At 38.6% G+C, this 6,023-nt stretch overlaps 1 long non-coding RNA gene across 1 annotated transcript; it reads right to left on the reverse strand.

Moving 5' to 3' along the window:
* Positions 1 to 1,787: 1,787 nt before the first annotated feature.
* Positions 1,788 to 5,172, reverse strand: LOC140742898 (uncharacterized). Its single transcript, XR_012102308.1, has 2 exons — positions 4,923 to 5,172; positions 1,788 to 2,324 (listed from the first exon to the last, which is right to left on the reverse strand). It is a non-coding gene; the product is annotated as an uncharacterized LOC140742898 (long non-coding RNA).
* Between the last annotated feature and the right edge of the window lie 851 nt (positions 5,173 to 6,023).

The following is a 6,023-nucleotide window of genomic DNA, read 5'->3' on the forward strand; positions in this document are numbered from 1 at the left end:
CAGACTTGCTGAAAGAGCCAATTCACAAATTTCGGACGTCACTACATATTGCATTTAACAATTAACGCTTTATAACTCACCAATCTCTCGTCGTTAAGTCAGAAACAAGGTAAGTTTTGAAAAACACCTATCTTTATCTAGAACCAACACGAGCTCGGCCGTACCTGACCAAAACTTATGTTTGCCAATGTACACAATTTAGATGTATAAAAACGAACAATTTAAATTTTACCAAAACCTGCAGTTGTCAAAATTGTACGAAACTTCCTTTCAAACAGACCATCGAATAATAATATGACCGGTAGTTCATTGAAGTTTTGGTAGTAAGCCATGCCATCCATGTAAATGTTACATGGAGTAGTACGGCTCACTAAATAATGAGAATTAATGTTTACAGTTTCATCAAATTTAACAAAGAACAAGAATAGTAGAACGAACGATCATACTTTATTCATATAAATGACACACAGTACATGTTAAACTTTTTTTTTAACGATGCTGTGAAGTATTTTTAAATTCACAAGTTCAATAAATGAACCAAGAAACGAACGAGTTCAATTCAATTTAATTAATAATGAGAAAGAGTGGTTGCGAGGAAGCTGTGCTGTCACTTTGACCTTACAAAAGTATCTCAAAATTCCAACCCGTTAATAATTAATTTAGCGGCAGGCATTAATAGCACTAGCAATAGTATAGCGCTATTATAGCAATTAAAATTAAATAGATGGTGAAGAATTTCGTTTTAACTTCTATGAAGATTCGACGATTGCATCATACATCATACATGGACGTTTTGACGTTTGGCGACATGGTAAATGTCCATAAAAACATGAGTACAAAAGCCCAACTCCAGCAACATACATTACAGCTTGTTCATAATGAAAACTATAGCGGAAACATAAAGACACCACTCTCCGCACCATGAATGGTGTATTTCCTCAACACTTGTCTTGAATTGCCATAATACCGGGGATCTCAACTCGAACCGCCCATGCAGCATAAATACTACCATCTGATGATGATCCACATGCTAGCTTGAAACGTTTAATATGTCGACTGAGCTTGTTACCTGCAAACATAACTAACCAAGCATACGAACTATAGAAGTTATTAAACATTATTTGGTGCAGCGGATTCAACAAAGGCTTTAACATCATCATAGCTCGGCCAATCCTGACCTTTACTTATGTCGGCAAGGTACAGAATTTCGGTGCATAACAATTATCGGATATTCATAAATCATTTTTAAGGTATTTGTAATTGACCATCTAAAAGTTAACTGGATAATTGTATTTTTGTAATTATTACATCTTTCGGGCGCGTTCACACGTGAAATGCATTATTTCGACGAATCCTTACAATTTTCACACACCACACACACAATAAACATGTTTGGACCAATAGCGGAAATATGAAAATGTTGATTTGATTTTACCGTGTTACCAATCCAATGAATGGCGTTATGTTACTATGGATGATGCCGCGGTAGAAAGCATATCCACTTTACCAGCAAATACATCTTACTTAAGTCTCAAGCGTCAGTGATCGCGTGACCGATTCAGACAAAGGCAGTATCATCCACGCCGGCGCAAGTCCTCCCGTCGTCTCTCCGTTGAGCGGACCAATCTATCCTTGAGCATACGGCCACGATACCAGCTTCTCTGTTGGTCTCGACTTTGCCTATAAACGCGGTCTGAAATCTTTAAGGGGCGTGTGGGATAGAATCACGTGGATCCTATCCCACTTCTGATATTAGAATCGGAGATAAATTAGGGGAAACATAACCATAAACCAGAACAATATTTAATGGTGCGGTAATATTACAACATTGACATATCCAACACGCTTTTCTATAAACAATAAGCCAATTCTAAAGAAACAATTCTCAATAACCACGCCACAGTTTTTAGACATCTGTCCCATCTGTCATTCCTGTTATCGTCATCGAGGTCATCAACCATTTCTTCTTTCTATTCGGCCAGCTTAGCATCGTAGTGGTTATATTCTCTTTGCTTAGCATTTTAGACACAGTAGTGACATCTATGTAGTTTCCCATTTATAACACGGCCATCCTGACATTGTGGCGTTCTCGACACATCCTTCTCATGGACCATCGACGTCTCGTAAATGCAGGAACTGCCTCATACCAATGCAGCAGAGGCACAGGTGCATCGACAGTCCTGGCTGAAGTAGTAGACGGAGGTGTTGCCACGCCCGGACACGGTGGTGTTGTCATCATCTTCATTCACCAGGCAGAACCTCACCATCTGTCTGCGCACAGCTGATTGTAGAGTTTTATAGACATAAATCTCTACTTTTTAAGTCTGAAAATAGAAAACGAAAAATAGAATACTCAGTTTTCACACTGTAATGACTGTGTAGCATAGTTACTCACAATCGCGCAACTAGACATAAACCATAGGCACGACGTTAGCATAGTTTAGGTACATAGTACTGCAAATAAAAAACAAATTACCACATGACATAGGCACGTCGTTAGCATATCATGGGTTACCCACATGTGTATAAGAGACAAAATAAAAGTAAATTACCACATGACATAGGCACGTCGTTAGCATATCATGGGTTACCCACATGTGTATAAGAGACAAAATAAAAGTAAATGACCACATGACATAGGCACGTCGTTAGCTTATCATGTGTTAGCTAAATATGTATAACAGACAAAAAAAAATAAAAACAAATGACCACATGACATAGGCACGTCGTTCGCATATCATGGGTTACCCATATGTGTATAACATAGGCACTTCGTTAGCTTATTATACACATGGAGGAAAAATAAAAAATCTGCAGCGCCCGTCAGTTTTCACACCGGCTATTGGCCCTCGACAGCGCCCCCGAATGCTGCAGCTTCTAGTGCAGCTCACAAGCATTGGGCAAGCTGCACCCGCAGCACATGGCAACGCTCAACAGCGTGTGACAGGGACCACTGCACTCGGCAGCGCAGCGCCCGCGCAGACCTGCAGCGGATAGTGCACATCCATCAGCGCACGTACAATTCGGCGTAGGCACCACATGCCAATGTGTCATATACCTGTACATTGAGAATAAATTATTACAACATGGTTTATGTACATTACACGAAAGTAGTGTGTAATAGGGAAATATGGCAAGTCAGCTTACACAAGCTTCTTGGTTCGTCAGGCTCTTAACAGGTAGAAACTCATATGCCAAAATTTGATGGTTGGGCTACACATAGCACTGTATGTCATCGGTGTAATATAGTTGAATGCAGAGTAAAAAAATACAAGTGAATGGTCATTTCCGTCGTGATGTTGAAAATGAAGTACAGTATACTCACTACTTTTGACCATGACAAGTACTGACAACACCCCTGTCAAAACTATAGTTTAGGTTTGACGCGTTGCATATCACAGACTTGCTGAAAGAGCCAATTCACAAATTTCGGACGTCACTACATATTGCATTTAACAATTAACGCTTTATAACTCACCAATCTCTCGTCGTTAAGTCAGAAACAAGGTAAGTTTTGAAAAACACCTATCTTTATCTAGAACCAACACGAGCTCGGCCGTACCTGACCAAAACTTATGTTTGCCAATGTACACAATTTAGATGTATAAAAACGAACAATTTAAATTTTACCAAAACCTGCAGTTGTCAAAATTGTACGAAACTTCCTTTCAAACAGACCATCGAATAATAATATGACCGGTAGTTCATTGAAGTTTTGGTAGTAAGCCATGCCATCCATGTAAATGTTACATGGAGTAGTACGGCTCACTAAATAATGAGAATTAATGTTTACAGTTTCATCAAATTTAACAAAGAACAAGAATAGTAGAACGAACGATCATACTTTATTCATATAAATGACACACAGTACATGTTAAACTTTTTTTTTAACGATGCTGTGAAGTATTTTTAAATTCACAAGTTCAATAAATGAACCAAGAAACGAACGAGTTCAATTCAATTTAATTAATAATGAGAAAGAGTGGTTGCGAGGAAGCTGTGCTGTCACTTTGACCTTACAAAAGTATCTCAAAATTCCAACCCGTTAATAATTAATTTAGCGGCAGGCATTAATAGCACTAGCAATAGTATAGCGCTATTATAGCAATTAAAATTAAATAGATGGTGAAGAATTTCGTTTTAACTTCTATGAAGATTCGACGATTGCATCATACATCATACATGGACGTTTTGACGTTTGGCGACATGGTAAATGTCCATAAAAACATGAGTACAAAAGCCCAACTCCAGCAACATACATTACAGCTTGTTCATAATGAAAACTATAGCGGAAACATAAAGACACCACTCTCCGCACCATGAATGGTGTATTTCCTCAACACTTGTCTTGAATTGCCATAATACCGGGGATCTCAACTCGAACCGCCCATGCAGCATAAATACTACCATCTGATGATGATCCACATGCTAGCTTGAAACGTTTAATATGTCGACTGAGCTTGTTACCTGCAAACATAACTAACCAAGCATACGAACTATAGAAGTTATTAAACATTATTTGGTGCAGCGGATTCAACAAAGGCTTTAACATCATCATAGCTCGGCCAATCCTGACCTTTACTTATGTCGGCAAGGTACAGAATTTCGGTGCATAACAATTATCGGATATTCATAAATCATTTTTAAGGTATTTGTAATTGACCATCTAAAAGTTAACTGGATAATTGTATTTTTGTAATTATTACATCTTTCGGGCGCGTTCACACGTGAAATGCATTATTTCGACGAATCCTTACAATTTTCACACACCACACACACAATAAACATGTTTGGACCAATAGCGGAAATATGAAAATGTTGATTTGATTTTACCGTGTTACCAATCCAATGAATGGCGTTATGTTACCATGGATGATGCCGCGGTAGAAAGCATATCCACTTTACCAGCAAATACATCTTACTTAAGTCTCAAGCGTCAGTGATCGCGTGACCGATTCAGACAAAGGCAGTATCATCCACGCCGGCGCAAGTCCACCCGTCGTCTCTCCGTTGAGCGGACCAATCTATCCTTGAGCATACGGCCACGATACCAGCTTCTCTGTTGGTCTCGACTTTGCCGATAAACGCGGTCTGAAATCTTTAAGGGGCGTGTGGGATAGAATCACGTGGATCCTATCCCACTTCTGATATTAGAATCGGAGATAAATTAGGGGAAACATAACCATAAACCAGAACAATATTTAATGGTGCGGTAATATTACAACATTGACATACACGCTTTTCTATAAACAATAAGCCAATTCTAAAGAAACAATTCTCAATAACCACGCCACAGTTTTTAGACATCTGTCCCATCTGTCATTCCTGTTATCGTCATCGAGGTCATCAACCATTTCTTCTTTCTATTCGACCAGCTTAGCATCGTAGTGGTTATATTCTCTTTGTTTAGCATTTTAGACACAGTAGTGACATCTATGTAGTTTCCCATTTATAACAATATATATAATCCAAAAGTTTCATTCAGTTATTACAAGTGTTGCTTTGAGGACGAGTGTGTGATATTTCATAGAAACGATGTATTCTCTTATAGCATTAAGTATACTAGTTTTAGGAGTCGAGGGCCGTAAGTTGTTCCTTATTTAACACGTTCCCAGCGGCACAGAATTTTCTGTACATTCCATTAATGCGTTACGAGTTGTTTTAAACCTCGTCTTATACCCGACATTGTGGCGGCACGAGGCATATTAAGTCCCACCGCCCGAAGGAGACTAAAATCCTTTTTTTGGCGCCAAATAAGATAAAATGGACGGCTTTTGTCTTGATTATTATTAACAATGAGTTGATTAACCTAGATCTGCCGCCGCCCTTGGTCAAAATAGTTAGTTTAGATTCTATGGATCAAATAAAAAGTGGGGTCTAATGCACCTCGGACCGCACTGAAAAATGGCAGGTTTCGATATAATTTAGTGATGGAAAAATAAATATCGATTCATTGAAACATGTCAGACAATAAGGTTTTTTGCAAACAGTGCATTCCGTGAGATTTTTTTTTTGGTTTTTTT

Source organism: Epargyreus clarus, unplaced genomic scaffold (genome assembly GCF_041222505.1).
Source record: "Epargyreus clarus isolate Ecla_fem2 unplaced genomic scaffold, WU_Ecla_fem_2.2 ptg000006l, whole genome shotgun sequence".
Taxonomy (NCBI): domain Eukaryota; kingdom Metazoa; phylum Arthropoda; class Insecta; order Lepidoptera; family Hesperiidae; genus Epargyreus; species Epargyreus clarus.